Genomic DNA, 15,252 nt, shown 5'->3' on the forward strand with positions numbered 1-15,252 from the left:
CAGGACATGCTGTTCATCCTGTCAAAGTAAGCCGTACTAACCAGCAGATAGGTGCTCCACCAGTGAATGACCATATCGAGTATGTATTTTTATTTTATTTTGAAAATAAGTACGTGTCTATCATGTATATATATATATATGTATATTGATATTTCTCGACTACTTCTCTAGTAAATACATACTTTAGTAGTTATGCAATATTTTCAACAGTGATGATAGTGAAAATGAGGACAATACTACTGATTGTGAAGAGAGCTTGAGTGACCCACGTCAGGTGATTATACCCCTACATATCATTTATATAATTTTTTATTATATATAGTGCTTAATTAGGCATAATGTATGTATTGATTTCCGCATCCAGGATGATGAGCGACGACGACGACAACAAAAGAGCTACTTTGATCTAAACACTGATCCTTGTTGTTCTGAATAGGTATAAATCTTAATTTTAAATAGATCAAACTTCTCATATGATAGTATGTAAAATCACTTAAGCCGGTGGTCTATTTTTTGCATTTCTAAAATAATTGTTTTTATATTCACTTTAGCAGGCGGATAAATTTGGTGTCACAGAGAATGCTGTCGAAAAGATCTTTAAAAGATTAAGGAAACAACGTGGAGATTGGAAATATCAATTTTAGTTTTTTGAGTGAAGTGTTTTTTGAAATATGATATTGCCCAATCAAAATATTAAAGAGTTTCATGTGATACTGATTTTTTTTTTCAACTATGACTTGAGAACAGTTAAATAAATCAAATTGTATTCCTTGGATTTACTACAGATTTAGAGTGTCTCGTATTTTGCTTAACCACAATACCATTACTGCTATATACCCATACCTATGTATTGTCATATCATGCTTCAAAATAATAGAATTAAAAAATAAAAAAATAAAAATCATTTACGGATGTCAAATTTTGTCATATACGAATTTTTTTTTTTGGAAGCATCACATGACAAGGATTAGAGTTGATATGTCTGTCTCCTGATATAAAACGTTATTCAATAGCAGGGACTACAAAATAAATACTTATATACTACTAGGGATTTAATAAGAAATAGACTACATTTATATGGGTATGTCTATTAAAGCAAATATAGAATATAATAAAAAAGATATTATATTCCGGATCTTAAGATTGAGATCTCGAAAATTCACATCGAACGACCACAAGGTGCGAGTTCATTTTCCTTATCACGCGAAATCTTGCTATCTTGTATTACTCACCCTCTTTAGTTTCAATACTTTTCAATGCTTATCAAAGACATAATATCCTCTTACTTACACCTACCTGATGTTTGTACTTCAAATTCTTACCCACTCCTACTATAAATACTATTCTAGCCATTGTTTTTCTTTTATCCTTAAAAATCATCTTTCTGCAACATTATTTCAACTTTCTTCTGATGTCTGACAATATTCATAACATCTCTCAACATACGGAGGATATTTCTTTAGGAAATTATCCTTCTATAGATAGGGTTGTTACTCACTCCACCATTGCTTAATCTCAAGGCATCAAGGATTGGAAAATATGTTTAGCTGGTAAACTTTTTGCTCCTGGTATCATGTTGTGGTAGACTGCATAAAAAGATGCTAGGCTTATTTAGCCTCAATTGAAACGTGATAATAAATGGCAACTAATGGTTAGAGCTCTTGATCCTAATATCTTTTCAATTAGATTTTGTACAACCGAGGATAAAGATGAAATTTTATTTGGAGGTGCTTGGAATTCCGATGGTTACGTAATCGTTCTTAGAGATGGGCACCCTTCTTTTCCTTATCAGCATCTGAACTTTGACACTTCACCTTTCTAGCTGTAATACAAAATCTCCTACCTGAATTCACCTATCCAAAAAAATTAAAGCTTTTTGGTGATATTGTTGAAGAAATTATTATAGTGGAACGGGATGGAGTTCATCCTACTACTTCGAAAAAATTCAGAGTTATGATTATAATGCGAGTTTCTACTCCTATGTTGAAAGGTATTTATGCTGCTAATGCTGCAGCTGTGTCTCGCTGGGTGGGATTATTTTTTGTGAAGCAGTCATACAAACTCTGTCCAGAATGTCGAGTTCCAGATAATGATTATGACTTGTGCGGTGACGGAAAGACCAGACATATCATCATGGAAAGTACCATTAGAAATTTAGGTCCTACTGTTGAACAAGTCGTTCTTCCTGTTAGAAATCCAGAGGAGCTTGCTAATTTGTATATCCAGCATGGTCATCAGAGAAAATCCAATATTAGAGAACATGTTTCCTATGAGTCTGGCCCACATGATGGTATGTTTTTATCTTATTTTACGGCTACTGATTCTCAATCAAACTCTTGTATTGCGCCTGTTGACAGAGCTTTACCTCATCCTAATTCGACTATGGTTAATACAAGTGTTTCTTCTAGCAGTCGTACTTTTGTTCGTCGTAAAAGAGTCTGATCAAGCTTCTTCTAGTCAGCCTCGGATTGTTGTTACTCAGAATTCGACAGCTCTTCTTCTTGTTAATCATGATAACCAAGATATTGAAACTCGTGATGAGCCATTTGAGAGTAAAGTTGATCCAACTACTAGAGACATTGCTGCTACGAATCAGTTTCTGAATCGTAACATCAGTAATGCTGGACAACTTAATCAAGCTTCTTGTTTTTGTCTGTTTGCTTTTTATCCTCTTTTTTGTCTGTTTTTGTCCATTGTCTTTAATCATGAAAATTCTCTCTTAGAATTGTCAAGGTTTTGGAAATCCTTCTACTAGGGACTATTTGCAGTTCTGCATTAGCAAACGAAACCCAGATATTTTCTTTATTTCGGAAACCAAAAACCTGAATTATAGTAGCCATTTCTATATTTAACAATTCAGTTGGTCTGTCTGGTGGCATTTTAATTGCATGAAAACAAGGAATTGATCTTAACATTATGCATACTACTAGACACACTATCCATGCATTAGTGCATACGCATACTCATCATTCAGACATTCTATTAAGTTGTATATAGGGTTCTCATGATCTTATTGAAAGTAAAGAACTGAAATGATGAGGGCACCCAAATACACCACGTTTTTCGTTTCAACCTACGAGTATGATACCAAGTGTTTATGGATAAATTCGAGATAATACAACAACTAGGTATTCACTTGATAATAGTTACAGTTCAAAACCGACTGACTATTGGATCAATATCAAGTGATTAGGATTAATGTACAAGTGTATTTACTTTTGATTATAATATAACAATTATAATTGGGAAAATAAAAGTAAATGACACAACAAGATTTTGTTAACGAGGAAACAACAAATGCAGAAAAACTCCGGGACTTAGTCCAGTTTTGAATACTCTCATAATTAAGCCGCTACACAAAGTACAAAGCCAACTTTGTATAGTTGAGACCAAATAATCTATCCCTAGTTACTTAGTTTCCTCAGTATCCCTGTGTCTATGACCATTTGGTCACGCACATGAATCCCAAGAAAGAAATCATTATCTTGAGTTGCTTTACAGATGTAAAGTCTTAAGCACTCAACTCCTTTTGATCGTTTTCCAAACAGTAAAGGAACAAAGCTGTTTGGTAACTATTCCAATAATCTTTTAGAAAAAGATTTGTTGAGTTTGTGACAAAGACTCTTCTGTTTAAAATAGTAAACTCATTTATCGGTAAGATCAATCCATATCAGTAACTTAGATTCGGATTCACATCTATCAGATTCAGATATTGAAGAATACCACCAAACGATAGTTGATAGGTGTTGTAAAACACCTACTTTTATATCTAGTAGTTATGCTTTCTTTGCTAAGTTTTCTTGTAAATTATGTATCTTACATTTGCTTTTGAGTTTATTAGGTGTAATGGAGTCATTATGAGCAAAACAAGGAGGAAACGACGTAAAGGCCAAAAAGGTTGATTTTACAGGCGAGTCATACTTGGAGCAGACTAGGTTGCACAAGTAGGAGGTGAAGAATGAACTGTTAGTTTCTCATAACTGACAGGCCAAATTATTTGAGGTTGGCCCTTATCTATCTTACAAGGGTGGAAATATCCACTAGCCTACACAACCCCAAATCGAGAGTTCTCTTTCTCTTAGTCAATCATTGTTATTACACTGCCCTGAAGTTTAGAAGGAGAAAAAGCAGCGGTTGCTGCTGTTGTTACTCCAAAATAGATAGAAAGAAATCAAAGAGTAGAAACTCAGAGAATTCGAAGGGGTCTTGAGCTGAGCAGGTAATGAATATTAAAGTGCAGTCGATTCAGGAAATGGTGATGTTTAATGAAGAAGAAATCAAGGAAGAACTGCAGCCATTAAAAGAAGAAATTGGAGGTTGCTGATGTAAAATCAAGAGATTCATCTGCTGGTGAAAGCTTACACAGGTGACGATTCAAGATTTCAGTTTAGGGTTTGTGTTGGAATCTGTTTAGATGGAAGAAATGTTGAAGATGTCGACTGATTTCAAAGGGGTTTGATGGAGAATCTGTTGTTGTTGGAGTTTAAGGAAGAAATTCAAGCCTGTTCAGAGATGAGAGTGGGGATCGATTAGGGTTCGATGGAAGAATTCGTGGAGATTCGGATGAAGTAACTAGAGTAATGGGTTTGTGATGTTTTCTGGATTCTTATTTACAGTTAGGGTTTTGATTAAAGAGAAGAACCAGAAGAATTCAGATCGAGGATGAGTCCTGGTGTGATTTAGAAGAGGGGTCTGTGGTGTTGAGAAGGTTTAAAAACATGGGTTTGTCTTTGATTCCTAGATGGCAGCAGATAGACTAGAATTTGTGATGATTTGGTCAAGAATTATGTCAAAGATGTGTTGATGATGGAGTTGGATTTTAAGCAGAGAAATTGTTCGAGAATGCAGCTGAGGATGTGATGCTGCTGTTGTGGTGTTGGTTGAATTACAGGGAAGAAGGAGCTATATGTGAGTTGGAGATGAATCTGAGATGTGCCAGGAGTTGTGAAGCAATTGATCTGGTGGTCTGATTGCAGAAACCAAGAACTGAAGGTTTGTTGAGTGAATGACTGTGTGAAACTGAGCTGCGGGTGTTGGCTGTTATGGTGGTTATGAAGTATAATGTGCTGAGTATTACAGAGTGCAGTAGTGTTGTTGCAGTTTTGTCGGTACTCATGGATTTATGATGAGCTGAAATTCAAATGGCAGTTGTTGTTGTTGGATGAGTTTTGCAGCTGCAATTGCAACTGAGACAAGAAGAAAGTGCAGTGGTTGCAGGTGATGGCAGGTTGCAAGAAGGTGCAGGTTATGGAGGAATGGCTCAATTTTTGTGCTGTTATGAAGATTAGTGGGCTGAAATTACAGGGAATGACATTGAAGATGGCTGCAATTGAGTGATAAGCATGTGGAGCTGAAGTGGAAGTGGATTAGACTGTGTTTGATGCTGAGGTTGTATGTGAAGTTGCAGTCTAGAACTGAATTCAGAGAGTAGATGGAAAGTGCTGGTGGTTTGGCTGAAGGGTTGTATGAACTGAAGTCGAGCTGATGCTGCTAGTTGTGTATATGAATGTGTAGGATTATTGCATTGGCAGAATGAAGTTGTTGTTGTTGCAAGCAATTACAGGTGCAGCGGTAATATAATGGTGGTTGGCTTTGTGTCGAGGTATTGGAGTTGTTGTGCTGCAACAGAGTTGAAGCTGAAGCAAGACTAGACTGAGAAGATGCAGTTGCAGGTTAAGATGTCAGTGTGCTAGGTATGTGTGGATGAACTGACGTTACTACAATGGCAGTGGTATTTGAGACTTTTTGAGCTTGTAGTTGTTTTAGAGCTTGAGATGTTAAGCAGATACAAGGAACAGGAGTTGCGGCAGGTGCTGGCTAGGAATAATGAGCTTAATGGGTTCTGATGGATGCAACATCAGTTTTGGTGTTGAAAGAAAGCTGAGATTGATCAAGATATTTCAGGATGTCTGTTGGTGAGATAGTGCAGATGCAGCTATATGTTAGAGTTGTGATGCAGTTGCAGTTGCAGGATGAACAGTCATAGTGGATGGATTTGCACTGGTGAAGCACAATGATGGTGAACCACAACTTCAAGCCCGTGCAATGGTTCAGGCCAAGGCTAGTTAGACCCTGACTCATTCAACTCAGCTTCTAACTAATCCCCTGACTCATCTGAGTTGATTGACTCAGAGTTGACTCAGTTGACTTCCCGAGTTAGCCTGTTTGACCGGTGATCGGGTGGACTTTGCCGGTCACATGTGACACTTTTTCCGGTCACTTTTCCGAACAACTTCCGACACATGTACCAGTTTTCCGGTGACCTCTTTTGGGACATATTTTCACCTGGGTACTCCTCACATATGGGCTTGGTGGATATCTTGTTATTGGACTTTGGAGATTGGACTTAATCTTTTGAAGACTTGACCTAAGAAGAGCTACAAAAAGAAAAGTTTTCTACAACTTTGGGGATCACGTATTTTTCTACTTGGAGTTTTGGAGGAGAGCGGCGATTCTACTTGAGTTTGCTTTCGTATATTTTTCATTTCTTTATTTTATGAAAATGATTATGATGAACTCCATTATTATAAGTAACTAAACATTATTATTGGTTATGGGATAAAGTGGATTTCACAAATGATATTTGATTCAATGAATTAGTTTTGTCTCAACTTGATTGTTTATGATTCATGGTTTATATTGTTATATGATTTGATTGTTTGTTTGGTTGAGTCCGGAATCAATCCGATTTGCATTCATTTCTAAAGCTATATTAGGGTTTTCAATACGAAAAATTTGTTTATCCCTGATTCTAAGTAGCATAATTGTGGGTAGTGCTTGTAGTAATATATCGTACTAACCACAAATGAATCATAACCTTGGTTAAATCGAATTAGTGTTTTTACGCGTTTGATTGCCTTGATTAGTCTTATTCCATAAAACTTAAAGTTTTTAGGGAGTTAAACTTAATTGTGCTTTTACACTTTAGGTTGATTTCTAGGAAGAATTCACATATGCATCTTTTAATGTGGTTGTGATGAAATCAGGGAATTAGCGGGATAGACTTGCGATCAAGATATCCTAGGACTTTTAGTAAATGAGAGATTAAATTTTCAATTCTAGTCATTGATGAAAATACATGTTTGTGAATGATACTATCCCGTGACCAATATCTTCTCTTTATTGATTATTCAAATTATTTTATTTGCTTTGCTCTATTTTATTGCTTAGATAAAACAAAAATCCCCCCTTGGTTACTAAGAAACTGAAATTTTATAACAACAAAAGCCTCTCTGTGGGAACGAACTCCTTTTTACCACATACTTCATTTAAATTTAGTTGAGTAAGAAAGTGAAATTATTTTTGACGCATACGACAACGATCAAATTTTGGCGCCCCGGCAGCGGTTGTTATTTTGTTTTGGTTTCTTATTTTTATTTTGTTTTAATTTCGTTTTGAGAATTGTGTTTCAGGTACCTTACTAAAATACAAACCGGAAGAAGCAACGGGTGATGCAAATCGTACACTCAAGGAGCTAGCTTCTCAGAATTTGGACCAACAACAATGGTGTATTGAAGCAACTTCCACTTTTGATATCAAGCCAGGGTTGATCAGTCAAATACCAAAGTTCCATGTATGTGCATGGGAAGATCCGAACAAACATCTTATGGAGTTTCAATGGTTGATGACAAACATGATACCTAATGGGGCTAATGGAGAGGAAGGAATGTTGCGTGCTTTCCCTTTCTCTTTACTCGATGCAGCTAAAGATTGGTTATATTGCTTACCACATGGTAGTGTTACAACATGGAATGGATTGAAGAAACTCTTCCTAGAGAGATATTGCATCAAGGGCTACTCAAATTCGCAAGGAGATTTGTGGGATGAAACAAAGTGTGGGGGAATCGTTGTATGAATGTTGGGAACGATACAAGAGATTGGTAGCAAGCTGCCCTCATCACCAATTTAGTGGCGCAATGATTATCCAATATTTTTATGAAGGTCTCCAAGCAAGTGATAGGAATCATATTGACGCTGCAAGTGGTGGTGCACTTATGAACAAGACGGTGAGACAAGCTAGAGAGTTGATTGAGAGTGTGGCAACAAATTCTCAACAATTTTCAAGTCGTGGATCAGAACCACCAACCAAGGGAGTTAATCAAGTTGACGATATTATTGAATTACGTCAACAAATGAGAAACATGATGGCAATGATGCAACAAATTGTAGCAGTGGTTGTAAAACCATCACGCCCAGCTTCTGAGAACGTAGAACATGTCAATGCTATTTTCTCAACTCAGCCGTATGGTATTTACTCCAACACTTACGAGCAAGTTGCAAGTGCAAGTTCTATTTACAACCGTCCGAGTGAGTTCCAACAACAAGTGCACCAACCGCAACAAGCCCAAAATTCAGAATTGGCAAAGATGGCTACTTTGGTGGAGGCTCTAATGTCCGTGGTACAACAAAATCAACAACTAGCGAACTTGAATCAGCAGAAAACGGATAATACAATTAAGGAGTTGCAATCACAAGTTGGTCAACCACAACAACAACCTCAAAATCAAGTGTCCAATATGGAAGAGTTGCTGAAATCTTTTATGCAAAGAAAGAAGGGTGCGGTCAAGGACTTGCAAACACAAGTTGGTTCAATGGCCGAGGAGATTAATCAGTTGCATGCACAAAATGGTGAGAAACTTCCTTCCCAACCTCTTAAACCAGTAGAGGGTGCCAATGCTATTACGTTGAGAAGTGGTACACAACTTATACAACCTAAAATTATTGATTCGGGTAAAGAAGAAACCCCAAAGGAACCAGTTTCGGAGGAAAAGGATGTTGATTTCCCCCAAACTTCCGAGGTACATAAATCTAAGCTTAAAACTCTTATGTCTACTTATGTTCCCCCTTTACCTTTTCCTGGAAGGTTTGCTAAATCTAATAGGAAGGTGGAACAATAAAGGGATATTTGGGATGTTTTTAAGAAGGTCCAAGTGAATATACCACTCATTGAAGTAATTAGGCAATCTCCTCTCTATGCAAAGTGTGTAAAGGAATTGTGCACTGACAAACACAAGATAACGGGTAATGAGGTAATGAGTGTGGGGGAGAATGCTTCGGCGTATCTTCGAAAGAAACTCCCACCTAAATTGAAAGATCCCGGTAGTTTCACAATTGCATGCACAATTGGTAAAACGAGGTTTACAAAAGCTATGTTAGAATTAGGAGCTTCCATTAATGTTATGCCTACTTCTATTTATGATGCTTTAAACCTTGGTCCTCTTAAGAAAACCGGCATAGTTATTCAACTTGCCGATAGATCTAATGTTTACTCGAAAGGGATTGTTGAGGATGTTTTGATACAGGTAAAAGGACTAATATTTCCAGTGGAATTCTACGTTTTAGACATGAGTGATGTGAATACATCCTCGTCTACACCTTTATTGTTGGGTAGACCATTTTTTAGTACTGCTAGAACGAAGATCGATGTCCACAATGACACCTTGACTATGGAGTTTGATGAAGAAGTCATTCACTTCAACATCTTTGAGGCGAGGAAACACCCAAGTAACATTCAATCAGATTTCCATAACGTGTTGGAAGCCGGCTAAGGCGTAGCAAACAAGGAAATAGTCGGGCTGACGACTTTAAACCAAGCGCTAAATGGGAGGCAACCCATCAGATGAGTATTTCTTGTCTTATCTTTATTTTCTTGTCTTGTTTTAGCTTTTTCTTGTCTTGCATTTACTTTTTATGATTTCTTGTCATATTTCATGTAGTATTTCCCACCTTGACTTTCGTTGGACGATTCAATTTACATTGAGGACAATGTAAAGTTTAAGTGTGGGGGAGTGGTTAAGCATTTGCATTGTAAATTTATCATTTCTTTTCAACTTTTGTGTAAAATAGTAAATAAAAAATCCAACTTGTAGTTAGTTTAGAGTCACATAGTATACATGTCGCTAAGATTACATCGAGATTCTCATAAGAGTGACTGAACTTAGAGATGACAGAGAACATGATCGGGTTTCTTACTTGTATGAGAGTTAAAGTTGGATTTAACAATCCCAATGGCAAATGAGGTGCAGACTGAATTCGGTAATAAAGTTGTGGTCCCTTATAGTGGAGACTACCCATGTTACATCATGAGAGGCATCGACCTTCAATTCTTTGTACCTGTCTAAATTTGTGCTTTTAGAGTGTGTGTCACCGTACGTAAACTCCGGGTAGAATGGTGAGCTACCCAACCTCCTACCAATAGAAGCACTACTTTGGTCTCTTGAGTGCTATTTTATCAATCATGATGGTGACATCGAATTGCTAACTTACATACCACTTGTAATCTTGTTCGCAGTTAGCACCATCCACTTTATCTCTCTCTACACAACCAGGTCCATAGAAACACCATCATCATCAACAAGAGAAGCATCACAAATTCAAAGGAAAACTGAAAAGTTCAAGGTATACAAACAACGATACAGAAATGAGCAGATTTCAAATTCAAGTAAAGCAACAAGACAAGGAGCATAATTTTTACAAGTAGAAGACTATTGTGCAAGAGTGAAGATTATCAAGATGAGAATTCAAGAAGTTTATGATATCGAGACATACAAGTTGTGAAGAATTGAGCGGTAAAGTACTTACACCACGGCCTTTGTACTTGCATTTTTATTTTATTATTTTTATTTTGTTAGTTTATATTTTATTTTCTCTTGTCTCAAATAAAAAATAAAAAAAAAATAAGAGAAAAGTTCATTAGGTTCATCATTAGTTTTAATATTTTGTTTGTTTTCATTTTATATTTACTTTATTTATTTTGCATCTTAAAAAAGAAGAAAAGAAAAAAATATTCATTGCATCATATTTTGGTTTGTTTAGTTCGTTTTTGGTTTTATACTCATTCAATAAAGCCAATGGAAGAAGAAATATTTATAATGGAGTTTCAAGCAACAAGAAATTAGAGGAAAGAATCACATTGTCAAGATTCTACGAAGTTCAAGATTTTATCATCAAGAGTTGAAGACCGAAGATGAAGACAATGATTGAAGACCGAAGACGTTTCTATGGATGCTGTGAGAGTGGTGCTAGCTGCACGTCGAACGGATAACGAGGTAAGTAAGCATATTCCCACCTTCGTTAAGTGGTTGATTTCCTTTCTTAGAGATCGTCAGAAAAAAAGGTTTTCAAAATGAATAAAAGATGTGGGTTTTCAAAACAATTCGGAGGGTTTTTGCCTTCCTACCATTCAAGGTGTCGCAGGATTCTCTCTTTATTCCTACCTGGACACATGTGTGACCCATAAAAAAGTTGTTTATTATTGAGAGCAGTATCATAAAATCCTTTCTTGTGAGGCAGAGTCGAGACTTTCGATCATTCCGAACCCGAATTTCTTTCGATAAGGGATGGTTATTTCTCTCTCAACTCGTAAGGATGAGATTGTGTTCATATATCTGTCTAACTTCTTATGACTAGTGTGAAGAATCTTTTTGTCTTCTTAGTGCGTTGGATGCTATCATTACGGAGAACTAGTAAGTTGGAAAAGTAGGTTTTGTGGTTGCATCTATCCTTTAGAATAAGTTTTGTTTGATTTGCTCGAGGACTAGCAAAGTCTAAGTGTGGGGGAATTTGATAGGTGTTGTAAAACACCTACTTTTATATCTAGTATTTATGCTTTCTTTGCTAAGTTTTCTTGTAAATTATGTATCTTATGCTTGCTTTTGAGTTTATTAGGTGTAATGGAGTCATTGTGAGCAAAAGAAGGAGGAAACGCCCATTTGGAAGGTAAAGGCCAAAATGGTTGATTCACAGGCGAGTCATACTTGGAGCAGACTAGGTTGCACAAGGAGGAGGTGAAGAATGAACTGTTAGTTTCTCATAACTGACAGGCCAAATTATTTGAGGTTGGCCCTTATCTATCTTACAAGGGTGGAAATATCCACTAGCCTACACAACCCCAAATCGAGAGTTCTCTTTCTCTTAGTCAATCATTGTTATTACACTGCCCTGAAGTTTAGAAGGAGAAAAAGCAGCGGTTGCTGCTGTTGTTACTCCAAAATAGATAGAAAGAAATCAAAGAGTAGAAACTCAGAGAATTCGAAGGGGTCTTGAGCTGAGCAGGTAATGAATATTAAAGTGCAGTCGATTCAGGAAATGGTGATGTTTAATGAAGAAGAAATCAAGGAAGAACTGCAGCCATTAAAAGAAGAAATTGGAGGTTGCTGATGTAAAATCAAGAGATTCATCTGCTGGTGAAAGCTTACACAGGTGACGATTCAAGATTTCAGTTTAGGGTTTGTGTTGGAATCTGTTTAGATGGAAGAAATGTTGAAGATGTCGACTGATTTCAAAGGGGTTTGATGGAGAATCTGTTGTTGTTGGAGTTTAAGGAAGAAATTCAAGCCTGTTCAGAGATGAGAGTGGGGATCGATTAGGGTTCGATGGAAGAATTCGTGGAGATTCGGATGAAGTAACTAGAGTAATGGGTTTGTGATGTTTTCTGGATTCTTATTTACAGTTAGGGTTTTGATTAAAGAGAAGAACCAGAAGAATTCAGATCGAGGATGAGTCCTGGTGTGATTTAGAAGAGGGGTCTGTGGTGTTGAGAAGGTTTAAAAACATGGGTTTGTCTTTGATTCCTAGATGGCAGCAGATAGACTAGAATTTGTGATGATTTGGTCAAGAATTATGTCAAAGATGTGTTGATGATGGAGTTGGATTTTAAGCAGAGAAATTGTTCGAGAATGCAGCTGAGGATGTGATGCTGCTGTTGTGGTGTTGGTTGAATTACAGGGAAGAAGGAGCTATATGTGAGTTGGAGATGAATCTGAGATGTGCCAGGAGTTGTGAAGCAATTGATCTGGTGGTCTGATTGCAGAAACCAAGAACTGAAGGTTTGTTGAGTGAATGACTGTGTGAAACTGAGCTGCGGGTGTTGGCTGTTATGGTGGTTATGAAGTATAATGTGCTGAGTATCACAGAGTGCAGTAGTGTTGTTGCAGTTTTGTCGGTACTTATGGATTTATGATGAGCTGCAATTCAAATGGCAGTTGTTGCTGTTGGATGAGTTTTGCAGCTGCAATTGCAACTGAGACAAGAAGAAAGTGCAGTGGTTGCAGGTGATGGCAGGTTGCAAGAAGGTGCAGGTTATGGAGGAAAGGCTCAATTTATGTGCTGTTATGAAGATTAGTGGGCTGAAATAACAGGGAATGACATTGAAGATGGCTGCAATTGAGTGATAAGCATGTGGAGCTGAAATGGAAGTGGATTAGACTGTGTTTGATGCTGAGGTTGTATGTGAAGTTGCAGTCTAGAACTAAATTCAGAGAGTAGATGGAAAGTGCTGGTGGTTTGGCTGAAGGGTTGTATGAACTGAAGTCGAGCTGATGCTGCTAGTTGTGTAGATGAATGTGTAGGATTCTTGCATTGGCAGAATGAAGTTGTTGTTGTCGAAAGCAATTGCAGGTGCAGCGGTAATATAATGGTGGTTGGCTTTGTGTCGAGGTATTGGAGTTGTTGTGCTGCAACAGAGTTGAAGCTGAAGCAAGACTAGACTGAGAAGATGCAGTTGCAGGTGAGATGTCAGTGTGCTGGGTATGTGTGGATGAACTGACGTTACTACAATGGCAGTGGCATTGAGACTTGTTGAGCTTGTAGCTGTTTTAGAGCCTGAAATGTTGAGCAGATACAAGGAACAGGAGTTGCGGCAGGTGCTGGCTAGGAATAATGAGCTTAATGGGTTCTGATGGCTGCAACAGCAGTGTTGGTGCTGAAAGAAAGCTGAGATTGGGCAAGATATTGCAGGATGTCTATTGGTGAGCTAGTGCAGATGCAGCTATATGTTAGAGTTGTGATGCAGTTGCAGTTGCAGTTGCAGGATGAACAGTCATAGTGGATGGACTGGTGAAGCACAATGATGGTGCAGCACAACTTCAAGCCTGTGCAATGGTTCAGGCCAAGGCTAGTTAGACCCTGACTCATTCAACTCAGCTTCTGACTAATCCCCTGACTAAGCTGAGTTGACTGACTCAGAGTTGACTCAGTTGACTTTCCGAGTTACCCTGTTTGACCGGTAACCGGGTGGACTTTGCCGGTCACATGTGACACTTTTCCGGTAACATTTCCGGACAACTTCCGGCACATGTACCAGTTTTACTGCGACCTCTTTTGGGACATATTTTCACTTGGAGACTCTTCACATATGGGCTTGGTGGATATCTTGTTATTGGACTTTGGAGATTGGACTTAATCTTCCGAAGACTTGACCTAAGAAGAGCTATAAAAAGAAAAATTTTCTACAACTTTGGGGATCACGTATTTTTCTACTTGGAGTTTTGGAGGAGAGCGGCGATTCTACTAGGGTTTGCTTTCGTATATTTTTCATTTCTTTATTTTATGAAAATGTTATGATGAACTCCATTACTATGAGTAACTAAACATTATTATTGGTTATGGGATAAAGTGGATTTCACAAATGATATTTGATTCAATGAATTAGTTTTGTCTCAACTTTATTGTTTATGATTCATGGTTTATATTGTTATATGATTTGATTGTTTGTTTGGTTGAGTCTGGAATCAATCCGATTTGCATTCATTTCTAAAGTTATATTAGGGTTTTCAATACGAAAAAGTTGTTTATTCCTGATTCTAAGTAGCATATTTGTGGGTAGTGCTTGTAGTGATATATCGTACTAGTCACAAATGAATCATAACCTTGGTTAAATCGAATTAGTGCTTTTACACGTTTGATTGCCTTGATTAGTCTTATTCCATAAAACTTAAAGTTTTTAGGGAGTTAAACTTAATTGTGCTTTTACACTTTAGGTTGCTTTGTAGTTCACATATGCATCTTTTAATGTGGTTGTGATGAAATCAGGGAATTAGCGGGATAGACTTGCGATCAAGATATCCTAGGACTTTTGGTAAATGAGAGATTAAATTTCCAATTCTAGTCATTGATGAAAATACATGTTTGTGAATGATACTATCTCGTGACCAATATCTTCTCTTTATTGATTATTCAAATTATTTTATTTGCTTTGCTCTATTTTATTGCTTAGATAAAACAAAAATCCCCCCTTGGTTACTAAGAAACTGAAATTTTATAACAACAAAAGCCTCTCTGTGGGAACGAACTCCTTCTTACCACATACTTCATTTAAATTTAGTTGAGTAAGAACGTGAAATTATTTTTGACGCATACGACATCGATCAATAGTTGCTGATCTAAATGACTGTATGATCAGATAAATCTAATCTAAGTCGGATCTCAGCCGATCAAGATATGTAAACAAATCGCGAGATACGAAAACTAATA

At 37.1% G+C, this 15,252-nt stretch overlaps 1 long non-coding RNA gene across 1 annotated transcript; it reads left to right on the plus strand.

The window, feature by feature from the left end:
• The first annotated feature begins 4,098 nt into the window (after window positions 1-4,098).
• On the plus strand, window positions 4,099-14,388 carry LOC113291783. The gene is made up of 3 exons (XR_003331651.1): window positions 4,099-6,019; window positions 13,074-13,079; window positions 13,843-14,388. It is a non-coding gene; the product is annotated as an uncharacterized LOC113291783 (long non-coding RNA).
• The last annotated feature ends 864 nt before the right edge of the window (window positions 14,389-15,252 follow it).

Source organism: Papaver somniferum, chromosome 1 (genome assembly GCF_003573695.1).
Source record: "Papaver somniferum cultivar HN1 chromosome 1, ASM357369v1, whole genome shotgun sequence".
Lineage (NCBI taxonomy): Eukaryota > Viridiplantae > Streptophyta > Magnoliopsida > Ranunculales > Papaveraceae > Papaver > Papaver somniferum.